Source organism: Triturus cristatus, chromosome 8 (assembly GCF_964204655.1).
Source record: "Triturus cristatus chromosome 8, aTriCri1.1, whole genome shotgun sequence".
NCBI lineage: Eukaryota > Metazoa > Chordata > Amphibia > Caudata > Salamandridae > Triturus > Triturus cristatus.
In genome coordinates this window covers 237,149,662-237,163,999 of record NC_140591.1, presented here as the reverse complement: position 1 = coordinate 237,163,999, position 14,338 = coordinate 237,149,662, and the positions used below count along the sequence as shown (strand labels likewise).

The 14,338-nt window shown below is 39.8% G+C and overlaps 1 protein-coding gene across 2 annotated transcripts in view; it reads right to left on the bottom strand.

Moving 5' to 3' along the window:
* CNTN5 (contactin 5) overlaps positions 1 to 14,338 on the bottom strand; it is a 3,369,946-nt gene that overhangs the window by 2,948,913 nt on the left and 406,695 nt on the right. For both annotated transcript variants that reach the window (XM_085621430.1, XM_085621433.1), the window contains exon 2: positions 8,777 to 8,868. The gene's annotated coding sequence lies outside the window, so the exon portion shown is untranslated. The remainder of the gene's footprint in view (positions 1 to 8,776; positions 8,869 to 14,338) is intronic.

Genomic DNA, 14,338 nt, shown 5'->3' with positions numbered 1-14,338 from the left:
ATTATCTGGTCTGTCCTACAATCATAGACTGGAATGTGGAGGCATACACCTGCATCAAAATGAACACGTCTCTCACACCACCCAAGCATGAGGCTCTAGCCCAAGAAACCTTATGCGGAGGTGCAGGGGAGGAGGCAATGAAAGGGACCTTTATATTCAAATTTAAAGACGAATACACGGGGGCACGGTGGCTCATGTTGCAAGGGGGATGCAGAACACGATTCTGGTAAAATCCGCAATGTATGGTGTAAAATTGTTGTACATTCTCTGCAACACTGCAAGTTAAACTTTTACTGAATTCAAAGCCTTAAACAGGACGGCTGTGTCAGCAAGGTACATGTGTAATTATAGATGTCAGCAGGAGACTTTTAAAATTTTAATTATCAAAAACAGTAGGCACTGCTGACGATAACACCAGCACGTCGTAGTTAATGGCATCATGTTGGTGGTGCCTTTGGCTGGTAGCCTAATTTGCAGCGACTTTTTTTGTGGTACAAGAATTCATAAATTGATATAAATCAGAGCTGCATATAAGAACGTGCACCGACTTTACCATTTTGTATTAATGCTTATTTCAAAGGTTGTGTAAATATATGAAACATCATGTTTATTTCCAAAGGAGAAAATCTATAATGTAATCATCACTTATGCTTATTAAAAATCCATAGTTAAGCTGCTAAGCACTACTTTTTTGTCTTAAATATGGGCTAAAGCTGCATTTAACAAAACAAGCAGGACTAGTTCTCACATAATTTGGAAAGCTGCACCCGCTGGTTTTCAAACTCATATCAGTTACAATTTCGGTTGTTTTGTAAATTTATATTTCACAAAAGATTTGCAGGTAATACCTCAAACCTGTGATGTTTGCAGTTTGTAGGTGTATTCTTTCTTGCTTAAATGTTTTCTTTTTTTACCCACGGAGCCAATACTCCCCCCCCCCCTTTATTTATTTAAATGGCAACAGTATACTAACTGCACATGCCCCCACCACACAGTGTTCTCATCAATGATGTAATTTCAGATGTTGCAGTGATGTTATCATTGATGTCAAATAACATGTCATTATTGATGTCATATGGAAAGTAATTAGCAGTATCTATCTATCTATCTATCTATCTATCTATCTATCTATCTATCTATCTATCTATCTATCTATCTATCTATCTATCTATCTATCTATCTATCTATCTATCTATCTATCTATCTAACCTGTCATCCTTGGTGTTGTATTTACCCAAACATTTTGCCTTCACACCTCCTGTCTTCCTGTCTGCTGACTTAGTTTTTGTGGCTTTAGAACCTGCTTTGCCCCCAGTTATGCTAATCTACATCTTGGCTGGTGGGAGGAGCAGGTGCTAGGTGGCCCTGAACTGGAACATTGGACAGAGAATGTTTTGATATGGTTAAGATGTATTGATGATGTTTTTGTGTTGTGGCAGGGCCCGGAAGCATTGTCACCTTATTAAAGGAGATCCAACATTAGGTCCCAATGTTAGAAAGCACCCTGAAATAACATACAGGAAATCAAAATCTCTAAAGGACAACATTGTTAGAAGTGAGTACCAAGAAAACATGGGCAACCAAACTTGGCTGCAACACAGAGAGGGTTTTAAGAAATGTTCTAAATGTAAAACCTGTCAGCATGGGGAGAACCTCATGAGTCTGAAAACAGCTTTTAATAAAACCATAAGAATAAAGGGATATCTAACATGCAAGTCAAGTTTTGTAATATATATGCTACAATGTTCGTGTGAAAAAGTATAGATTGGGAGTACCACCCTACCAGCCCATAAAAGAATCCTGCAACATAGGAGAGCAATAATTAATAGAGACAGGAGTTACCCAGTAGTCAGGCACTTTGATAAGAACCATCAAGCGATCCAACATTGATGCGGTACAGTTGTATAGCTGAAGTCCCCAGAAAAAAGTGAGAAGGGAATAGAGAAAAAGAACTCCATAAATTAGACACATATTTTTTTCTGGAGTTTGATAGTAAAGAACCCAATGAATTGAATATCGATGAGGATTTGTTTACATACCTGTATTGAGTACTGCTTTAAAGTTTGCACATTCAAAGGAACTATTTTTTCTATTTTTAAGAGTTATCAAATTTAAGGAGAAGGACAAATGACACAAGCACTTTAACACTAAGCACTTTAGAGTATAATTGGGAGCAGCTAAGCACTTGCACTTTGTATTGAAATGTAAAAAGGGACAAGTATGTGAATTTTAATATACGGAAATAGTAAAGAAAGAGAATAGAAATTTAGCACTTGCACTTTAGAAAAAAATTAAATATTATGTAAAAATGTTTTAAAAATCAGAATTGAAGTCATGCACTACCACTTTATTAAGGATATGTTCATTGTGAACTTCGACATTCTAAGTGAAATATGAGTAGCTAAGGAACGTTATGCAGTGTAGTACTTTATGTAACAAAAAAAAGGAAATTTCCATTTTTTATGTATCTTTTGCTTTTAATTTATTGAGTGAAACATGAATTATATTGCTCAATTTAAATCAAGAGAAGACAATGTGCACTAGCATATAAAAGTGTTGAATATGTAATGCAATACAACATGTTCCAAAATGGCACCCAAATTTACACAGTGAACTGCCTTGATGTGCAATGGGGTTTGTCCTTTGTCAATGTCTATGTATCACTAAATGTATATAAAGAGTTTTAAAATGGCACACTGCATTGTAAACAAGGCTGCGTGTAGAAACTGCAACACATATATGCCATCACCGTGTGAATAAAGAACCGAGTGAAAAAAACCTTGGAGTGCTGGATTATTGCCTTGGATGAAAGGGGATTTGTGTTTTTTTAAAATATATATATATATATTTAAAAAAACTATATATATATATATATATATATATATATATATATATATATATATATATATATATATATATATATTTATTTATCAAACAAAGAACCCTCCGAGTAGGGAGCCTCCAAACATGCAGGGCGGCCTCTTCAAAGACGGGCACGGAGCCGCCCGCCAATTCCACTCTCCGTGAACAAACACATAAGAGGCCCGCTTCAAAGGACACAAAGCTTTTATTCAGGAATTAAGCACAGCGTTTCCAAAGTCCAACTAGTTTCGGCCATGCTGCCTTGATCACGGACAGGAAGTAATGCACAATGCATCTGTGCTTGCGTATTTATAGTCTTTCAATGCACTCGACTGATTGTGACCTGCATCTCCCATAGTGCACCAATCTTGTGCAGGTAAGTATGGATTTGGCGGAATATGCACATTATGCTGGCGAAAAAAATCTCATCTGCTCAGCTACCTGATGCACTTTGTAATTAGGGTATTTTCCGCAGTCAAGTGTCTTGTAAAAGCGTAGTGCAGCAATGAATACCTTTCACAGAATGCATGCTTCAGTCCAAAGAACAATTGGAAAGAGAGTCATCCCCAACCAAATCCCATTCAGCACTGCCGTTGATTTTACCATATTGGCATCTCCTTCGTAGGTTTGGCGGCAGCGTGCGGGTCATGCTCCCTTATAATATAACAAAGAAAGAACCCTCCGAGTAGGGAGCCTCCAACCCTGCAGGGCGGCCTCTTCAAAGATGGGCACGGAGCCGCACGCCAATTCCACTCTCCCTGAACAAACACATAAGAGGCCCGCTTCAAAGGACACATATATATATATATATATATCACCCTTTACCGCACCCAATGTGTGTTAAAGTATCACAACATATTACAACAATGCATTGCCAAGGGCAACACATTGTGAAACCGGTGTGGTAAAAGCATGTGTGGGGAAGACTTTCGTGCTAATGACTTTTGACCACCAAACCCTGCTCCCTCACTGCAGCCTTCCAAATCCTAATAGTCCACAAATCCAGCTTTGCCCCAGTGTTTAGGATAAAGTATTTGAAGAAGCCGGATCGGGATCCCTAGCCATACTGAACCCCTTACATCTCTTTGTCAAAATCAGCACAGTGGACTAAAATGTCCTAATCCGCCACTCTTAAGTGATCATCACCTCAAAATGGAGCACTGGAGTGATTTGAACACTTCCTGTCTGATGGCAACCAATGAGTAATACTGTGAGGCGTTTTATCCCTCATAACAATCCCATTCGAAGTACCCCACTTTTTTCCCTGATGGTCAAATTTTCTTATTACATTCAACATTAACCTTACTCATCATCTCCAGTTCTACTTCTATGCCAACCGTGCACAATTATACTTGTAACCCATGGAAGAAAATGAGCAATTTATCAGAATAACAGTCAATTGTGGGTTTTGAGACATGAATTGGACATGGCAACTTATATCTGAACTAATGAAAAACAGAAGTAGTCAGTCTAGGACTGTTCCAACTTCTCAATAAAATTGTTTCACTCTGCCCACTCCAACTTCTTTTGTGAGAAACCCGTGAGTGATGCAAGATGCAAACCCTGCCTCACTGCACAGTTTGCAGCTACACATAGTGCAGCACTCCTCTAACTGAAACTACTAAAAAAGATTATTTATAACACCTAAGAACCTCTCCGTTGATGCTGGCATTCAGCTTGCTTTGCACCTCAACTATAGTAACACCATAAACACTGGCCTATCTGCATAAAAGATCAAAACTCCTCAAAAAGCTAAAAATGTTGTAGGTCACATATTTTGAGACAAAATCATGTCAATCATTATTAACTCAACTAAAAGCTTTCATTGGATCCCTGTGGAGGGTTGAGTTACATAGACAACAGCATGTTTAACGTGCATATGCTGAGCAGGTTCTGCGGCAAAATTCTGCCACAGGGGAATCATACCACCACATCGACTACCTACATTCTTCTGGAAGCAACATACTGGCTGCTCACATAGCAAGGAGTACATGCAAGTGTGGCAGGCCCTTTAGTGTAAATACAATGAGGCTAAGGAGCAACGTCCTCATGGATATCCATCATCATGCTCTGAGAAAGACAACACTCTGGAGGTCCACCTGATAAACAGCGATACTTGGAATTTATCGGTGTGAAAAACAGCACCTATTACATGTTTTGCCTATAAATGGGAAATAACCCAAATACCATGTCCCAGTAAATATCAAGCTTTTTCCCACTAGTAACTTCTGACAGGTTAGACCTGCTGAAATGTAAAAGCGGGATGTGCCCTATATCACACCAGTAGTTAGTGAGTGTGATAGAGTCCATGCTACTCATAATTCTTACTGCTGTGTAAACAGTGGCTAGTGCAAACGTCAGATTTTCCTGGCCCACTCATTGTCAGGGCTTTCCAGCAAATTGGAAACAATTGGTGAGTAACTGAGGGCACCCTGACCTATGAGGGACCTGGACAAGGTAGACAAATATAGATCATGGACACATGCCAAGCATGATTTGACAGGATGTGGTAAATTGTGAGTTTTCAAAGAAACACAGTTTGGTATATTTTAACAATCCATTGTTTTTGGAGAAACGTGAAATATGATACAAGGACCCTCCAAATCTGAAATGACGTTCCTGTTGCTTAAATGAAACAAGACCAGTGAAACATGCATCTAAATTAGTGAATATGCGAAGAACTGACCTAAAACAGTGTTCTGCTAATTTATCTTCCTCCCTACTAATATCTCACAACTATTTTAATTGGATCTGATAGGAAGCTCGATAAATCAGAATCCCAGGAAGACGGGTGTCTGAGCAAAGAGACAGAAGGACAGTATTAGCTCAGCTGCAAAGGTGCATATTAATTCTCCGTTCTTGCAGTCTGCATTTAAAATTCCCTTTAATTATTTTTCAGCAAAATCCTCAGAACTCATATATAAAGCAAATAATATATAAACTGGTTAACTGGGTTGGTAGCCAAGCAGCGGCTAGCATCTAAAAATAGTAAGTTCACTGTTCGATTAACTCAGTATTCAAATTGCAACCCCGAGTAGCATAACATAGGAGATATTTAACTCTACAAAAACGTCGAGTAAGGACATTTTGTGTCTGAAAGACTGCTATATGTATATGTAGCATGCATAATTATCTTTTTGATGATCAAGATATATTGGTATGTATACATAGCAGGAACCTGTTTTGCAAAAAACATGTGACATCATGTAGTTGGTTGTCAACAACTGGTAGATTATAATATAGTCCTGTATCTCACAGTACTAATGAAAAATCAACGCCAACCTATGTTTTTAAGGTTTTTGTAACAAGCTAACATGCTACTTTGGGTCCTTCGGAATGTGTCAGTGATTGTAAGAACCACGGCTAGCGTGGATGTTCTGGGTTCAAGCAAAGTTCCAAATATTAGATTTGCAATGGTTTCATGTCCAGACTATGGTTGATCGGGACAACCAAACTACTAATGACTGATGCAGGAAAGGAGGAAGAGGCATGGTTGTTCTGCATGGATGTATTATATGTGTCCTGTCTTTTGTGCCAATTCATTTGTGGTTATCAAGGTTGGGGAGTGGAGGTTGGTCCACAATTTGGAATCCTGATTGAATGCTTTCCTAAGAGTAGTTTTGAGGGCTTTCCTAAATCTCAGTAAATTTGAATGAACTTTCTTTTCATTATTAAGTGTATCCAGAACTAAAAAGGTCTGGAATCAAATTACCCAAATTTTTCATTTGAGGGTTCCTTTTTCATTTATTAATATTTTCTTAGGTTCTCTATCTGAGGACTGGGCGAGCTGTTCTTTACCTTTACAGGTTTTGGATTTGCTTTTGGGAGTAGCTTTTCAACAGATTACCAAACAATGGAAACATTTAGCTGATTTGTCTTTTCAGGCTTGGTGGTATGCCGTGTGTCATAATCATAGGTTAGATACTGCTTATGTATTCCCAATTTCCTTAGCCCCCAAACGTTTGTTTATGTGGTCCTCAGTTACAGATTTTAAAGACCGTCATGCTAAACCTTTTTCTGTACCTCAAATTTCGAACCAAGACGTGTTGAAACCCCCCCTGACATTCTCATTTGTTCTTATCTTCATTATTGTTCTTATTACTGCTTTCATTATATTTTATGAATTGTTCTGTTACTTGACCAGAATTATTTAGTATACTTGTATTTACCTTGTTATATTGTTATATTGATATAGGACGTTATAACTAGGTATTATCAGAATTTTCAAAGTTATCATCTATGTGTATTTACATTTTATTTTCTCCCTTTTTCACCCTTTCCTTTTTCTTTTTCAATAAATGTTATCTTTTTCAAACTTAAAAAGTGTATCCAGAACTGCACTGAAAATGTTTTCAATGATATTTCATCCTATTGTTTGTCTTGACGATTGTTGAGGATGAGGGCAGGCTGGCTGGACTGAAGGTTTCTGGAAGAGACGTGGTTGGGTGCCAGTTTCTGCAGGTGATTGGTAATATTTTCCCTGAGGTCATGGTGCATTGAATCTTGAATGTGAATATTTGCTCTGCTGGTAGCCAGTGGATCGCTTTCATGGCAGGAATTGCATGATCATGATTGCCAAGATTAGGCGTGTTTCTGCTCTGTGGTTATCCACTCGAGCTTTGCGATGTGTTTCTTTGGATAGCTTATGTTGATGGGCTTGGAGTTTTCCAAATGTGAGCCTGAACCGACGGTCATCCTCCAAATATACATTTTGCATATACTTTTCCCCTGCTTAAAAGTGAGACAAATGACCACCAACAAGTCTTTTTTTATTAGTTGTCTTAGTGCATAAACAATCACACATTACCAAACTTGGAACCTTATATATCTTCCACAGTTGTTATTCTTTGGTGCATTTGTTACCCCACGTTTACAGTATGTGGGCGGTTAACAGAAGACACTTCAAAGTATTACCGCAAGTATACATCTGTTAATATCAATCAGCAAAGAAAACTCTTTTGTGTCCAGGATGAAATAAAGTAGACTGATGAGAGCTTGCTCCCATGGTTTCAAAATACGTTTACAATCAAATGTTATGCAACAACTGGAAGCGGGAGCAGGTTCACTTTTTAGTTAGATGCCCAATTTTATGATCGCACCATTTCAACTTAATATAAAGTGCTCAATAAATTCAGGTTGGACATTACTTCAGTCATACTGGACCAGCAGAATCTATGCCTCCATCTCATGTCACACATGTGATAAGCATGACCCAGGACTATGCACTCTACTGAAGCTTATCAACCACAGACATTTCAAGACCCAGACAACACCACCACAACACCAACAGTCTAGGGCTTGTGTCGTGCCCTAGAAGAAGTTCTATGTAGTGCACAATCCTAAATATTGCATAGACTAACACCATTAATAGTTTTAGTGTGCCCATAAGTCTCTGGGTCGGTATGAAGTGGGTAATGTTTCTGCATATGTCCCCAGCTGTTCATTACAATATATAAGATCCCCAGTAATACCCTGCCAGACCCCCTTCATGAACAAGATGAACGAGGCTTTTAAGGGTAAACTATGAAAAAATGAGGAAAACATAGGGAGATTAATGCACACTCACTCTAAGCTCAAATGATTGAAATCTGTGAAGTTGCCATGAATTATGCAGTTCACCGATGCTAATCACAGAAAAGTCGATTGGTGACAAGCCTTATCCTAGGAGGACTCACTCCAGGCGCCGTACCACTTATTCATCTTGATGGATTTTGGTGATATATACATATATTTATCTATTGATTGTAACGAGCAATCAATTTTAAATAACCTGTTGGCTATTGGTGCTGGTGTTTTACTAGAAACTGGAGCTAAGCAGCAGAAATAATAGGGTGGCATCCAGGCGAATTCTAGAATGAGTCAATTCATTAAACGGTTAGATGTATAGGGAAACACAGAATTAAAAATGAATTACCTTAGCGTTGGGTCACCTTAAGTGAAGGCAGGATGGCATGTGTCATCTGATCTTTAATGTCCAATTTGTTGATTTGATCTATGCAGCTCCATCTAGGATAATAAAAACAATTTCTATTACAACCGGGTAATGCAACCCTTCAGATGTCAGTCTGCATTATAACTTGTACCTATCTGAACACATGCATCGTGGTTTTGTTAGCAAATCTAGATCACTACACTATTATTGCATCCATGATACAATTTTGTTTTTTAAATCTTGAAACCATTGTTGCAGCTATGCATGCTCTTCTTAATTTAAAAAAAAATCATAATTAGGTAGCTAAAGAAACGTAAGTCCCAAATACAAATGTGGACATCAGGACATGAACCTGCTCATCACGTTAGGTGTAATGTGGACAATCAACAAATTAGACGCAAATGTACCCAAATGGCACAGAAAACACATTGCTGTCATATCTCAACCAGGATAAAGAAATGTGCAGAAGTATCTTACTCTATACGTATGTACATTACATAAATTTTCATCATGACAATTTGTTCCATTTCTTCTTTACTATATTCTGATTCGATTACTTGTGCCCTTCCACTATCCTTCTGGGAAACACCTTTTTCTTTTTCTTGAAACACTTCAATGGACTGCATGTATTTTCATGCTTTCTCTCTTGTGTTTTGCTTTCCCTTTCAGATTCCTCCCTCTCTAGGCTCACCATGCTGGTCATCTCTTACCCCCACAGCTAGTCCCTTTCTCCCTTCCACCTTTTTATTTTATATTTAACACCTGGTAAACATCTGCTCCCTGCTGCTACTGCTGCTCATCTGCGTTGACTTCCTACCGCCGACATCTCACTCACCCCTCCCTTGATGCCCATTACATTCTTTTTTCAAGAGTTAATTTTTTTTTTAGTGCCCTGCAATTAGCTACTGAGCCCATCAATTCAAGATAGGCATCGACCATCATGGAAATAGTAAACATATAGAAATAAAAGGCAGCCGCATCTCGCCATGTGCAAAAGCATGCATGGTGACGTATGCATACATGCAAGTCAAGCGAGGCCGCCGTAGTGTCATGATGCATACAAACACAAGCATCATAATAATGCATGCATGCATGAATATCTCACAGAGGAGCATATTAGCAATAGACGTCAATATATATCGCAAAACGCGATTAGCGCTTTTTTATTTATCACCGTCTATCGCTGTAATTTTTCGCCCGGTTAGCGCGTTTTTAACAACGCGTATCACCGAGGCGATAAAAATTCCAGTGATAGAGGGGATATCGCCGTTTTCCATGGAACACTGCTGGTTGTCCAGCCACATTCCATGGAAAACGGCGATAACCTTGCTGATATGACCCTGTGGTCATATCAGCATAATCCACCCCCAATGGTAAGTATAGCTAAATCAGGATTTTATCAGACGTTAGTTTTTGGTGAAAACCACGATTTTCACCAAAAACTAACGTCTGATAAAATCCTGAGGGCCACCTTGTAAATATCGCGATGTGTATTTAGCGATAATTTACAAGGTAGTCCATCAGGGGTACGCCCAGTGACTCCCACTTTGCATCCCATTAGAGATGCGAAGCGAGGCGTCGGGAAAACGGGTGCTAACATACGTTAACGCATGTTAGCATCCCCTTGTAGATAGGGCAATATTCTAATCTCCGCTTTTTTGGCTTTTAAAGCCAAAAAAGCGGAGATAAGGCCTTTGTTAATATATCCCTTATTTTTTTGTTGACCCAGTACAGCATGAGTAAAGCAGCATTTTTTTCAGTTTGATGATGTGGAACAGCACTACCACAAAAACATTACAAGAGACAATATGTTCGGATTGCTTTGACAAAGGCGAGACTCATTGGCTTTGCCAGTGTGTATTCATGTCTAGAAGCCGTAGAGTTTATAGAAGAGATGGACCTTTGTTCTATGTCACGGTTATGTGACGATTCTTCAGAACCACTGCCAGTGTAAGGCACCACGAGGAAAGCATGCCTTTTCTGTTCCAACAATAGCCCTAAAAAATGCAAATGAGCTGTGCTTTGGCCAGAAGCCATTCTAGAAAGCTCGCAAGGTGCTTCACAATTGTGCCCCAGAAGTGCAACATCACTGCACAACCCCAGTGCAGTGATTTATTTTTCCACCCACAAAAAGCAAGCAAATTAAGTTTCTGCTGTGCGTTAATGACCTTTCAGTACCACACTCAGAAACAAACTCAAGGGTCTTTAAAATATACATTTGTTTTGCATTTCCCATCTCCATGCAGCATCTATAATGGAAGCTGGTTCAAGGACCATGCAGCCCTCCAGGTTGCTTTAATCGAATGCTATGAGCCTGATTCCCAGAATGTGAGCATCTCTACACAGAAGCAGTGGAGAAAATCATACAAACACATCTCATAAAAGTAACAGTTCATAAACCTGGCTGCTTCTGCTTCCAGCTCCTTCATAGAGAGTTAATCACATTACAGGCTGCCGCATTCACAGCTTCATGATCACATTTCTATCACTAACAGATGTATGAATCAGACAGAGCCATTTAGCCAATCATTTGCCAAGAGAGGTTAAAGTTTCAAACAAGTTTTTTTTTGGTTCTGTTTTTAAAATCTGCATGCTGGCAAGTAAAGAAAAACGCAATGGAGAAGTCAATCCGAATCCATTGTTTGGTGGATAGTTTCATATTTTAAATACTATTATAAGTTAAAATTTGGAAACTGGTTTTGTAGTTACCATATCACTGTGTAAATCAGTTAAAAAGTAGCAGGTGAAGGACTTCAATTTAGGGTTCTCCTGCACCTTTGTTCTAATTTCTTACACAAGTGGGATATAGTAAGATGAAAGAGGAAAACCATTTTGTTATGATATAGGCTGTTCAGTTCTACCAGCTATTAAAGGCCCGCTCCTTTAACAAGGGAGCGGGCGTTTAATGGCTGGTAGAGTCTGCTATGGAGGGCTCTAGAGCTATTAGAACATTCATCTCCTTCTACAGGGCAGAATGTTCTAATTTGTAAATCAAAGGCCTCACGGAGCCCAAGGGAGATTGGAATCCCCACGGGCTCTGTGAGCCCTTTGTTCACAGCAACAGTTTCATTCTAAGTGAGTCTACTACAATTCTTTGATTTTGCCCACACATATCACGGCTAGGCCTCATCTGACTCTGTTATCCGGTTATATGTTTGTTACTTTCTCACCCGAACACAGACTACAGTAGGGCATATGTATGCAGGAAAGGAACAATAGAGTTCTAAATGGTCCTGAAGAAAGCATAAGACTGAAATGACTTAGAAATAAAGGTAGAAATATATTGACTACTAAGGAACAGGCATATTGGGTCCTAATATTTGTCCAAACTACCTTCATACAAGTGTTACCTGAAGGGTTTCTTATCTCCAATGCTACACACAAATCACACACTCACAAAAAGCTTTTAGAGAAAACACCTAACAATATTCATTGCTGGTGGAGGGCAACTCAGTGAAGAAGCATGCCACCTAGTGTGGTGGCGGTATGCAACCTTTTTGGGGGTCCTTCCTATGAAAAAGATCTCAGCAGACCAGAGTAAGTGACGAAATGCCAAATACTCCCCAGTGTTGGCCCTAATATTCTTTGTTAGTAGTTGTTTGTCAGAATATCACACTATAGGCTGCCTGAGCTCTCCCATTCCCTCAATTGGTGAATAATATGTTATAAAAATATAAAATAGGTGGCAATGAGATTGTGCCTCATGGAGCACAGTACTAGCGTACACTGATTGCAATATACTAATTTTAATGAATTGCTGGTGAAGTTAATAGGTTATGATATATGAAGAAATGACATGCTAACATATTGTATGTTTATTAATAAGGCACACATTAACCAGAAATGGCTTCTTAATCTTAACACTGATAATCCACGAGACTTTAACAGATGTGCCTCAGAAGCAGGGAACACGCCACTCATAACATGCCTCGTGGCGACGAAAGTATTTTGTTTGACACCCATATTTCCTGATGCTCCTGATGTGCTGGTGTGGTTTCATGATGGATAAGATGGATAAAATGCTGTCTTCCCGTTTTTATCTAATGATAATTCGGTTAGGTGCATTAATGGTACAATGAGCCCACCCCTGTGGGTCCCATGCCTCTAGGTGGGCCTGAAGTTGGAGCTGTAAGGACACAAGCCATCCTTTGTACCTAATACTCATAAGGTGATGTACTGCCTTTTCTATATACATGAGCCATGTTTGAGTGTTGGCTGTATGTTTCACATTCCAATCGTTGTTTCTGAGAGATCTTTAGGGAAAAGATATTAGGAAAATATAATTTCTTTTAGGGTACAAATGATGGGCAAGGTAGTACAGGCGAACGAGGATAGGAGGACTTTCCCCCAGATCGTTAACCAATCATTCCCTCCCAACACTGTTTCTTGAACCAGCCCAATTTAAGAAATAAAACACCTAGGGGTATATTCTCAAGAACGTGTGATAACCATCGCAAAAGTTACTTAACGCAACCCTCAACATCGCAGTCCATTGCGTGAAATCTACGCCGTGTTAACCAGGTATTCACAACATGGTGGTACCATGTGAAAGTCACCAGATAACGCGTCAACTGGCTGCGATAAAATCAACGCCACGCCGCAAAAATGCGAATGCAAGAAATCCTGCGATGAGGCCAATCGCGGTACAAAAATCACCGAAAACCTGCGACCGGCCTGCAAGTCCCACACGTCTGGTGGGAAAATGCAACATAAAAGCAGAGTAAACAAACAGTGAGATGACAACCTGCGAGCACAACCCCACAGCCGTGACGCAGAACAAATGACCATTGTCCAAATCATATAGGCATTTCCCAACAAACAGCCGCAATGCACATAGACTTGCATTCAGTATGTAACCTGCGTCAATGCAGAAACAAACATGGTGCACACTGTGAAACCGCATCTCCCCCTCACATTGCATAGGGACAAACAACACCCTGTGCACACCGACGTGCCATGTACATGACCAACAAGAATGAAAGCACGGACTAATGCAGGGGCCGTGACTCCCCCTTACGCACATGTTGCCCATGTCGTGGGCCTTGAGTCACAGGGTGCATCCTGGCATCATGGCGGCACATATCAGAGCACAAAAGAATCCCTGTTGTCACCTGTAGGCCACAAATTACAGCCAAAATGGAATGATATGTGACACATGTGAAATGCCGAAGAGTGGGATACCCTAACAACTGTGACACACAGAACTGGCAGTTAGAATATGTGACAATATGAACAGCCTCACTGCACAGAGGTGACACACCCACCATCCATCAACAAATCCCTCAATTGATAGCACAACATGTCGCACCCACACTTGTCTGCGTGAAGTGCCTGTACAGATGAGTGACATGCACGCAGGGAAAGTGTATCGGAATGCTTTTATTAGCACATGCAGTGCCTGTGGCAGTCAACGTACTGTGCCATTACTGCGAAGGACCCACACAATGTGACGTCAACCAGAGAAGAAACTGTCAATGATGTAGTCCCTACGGGCTATTCCTACTGCGGCTGCAGCGGGGTGTGGTCCACCTGTCTCATCTACAT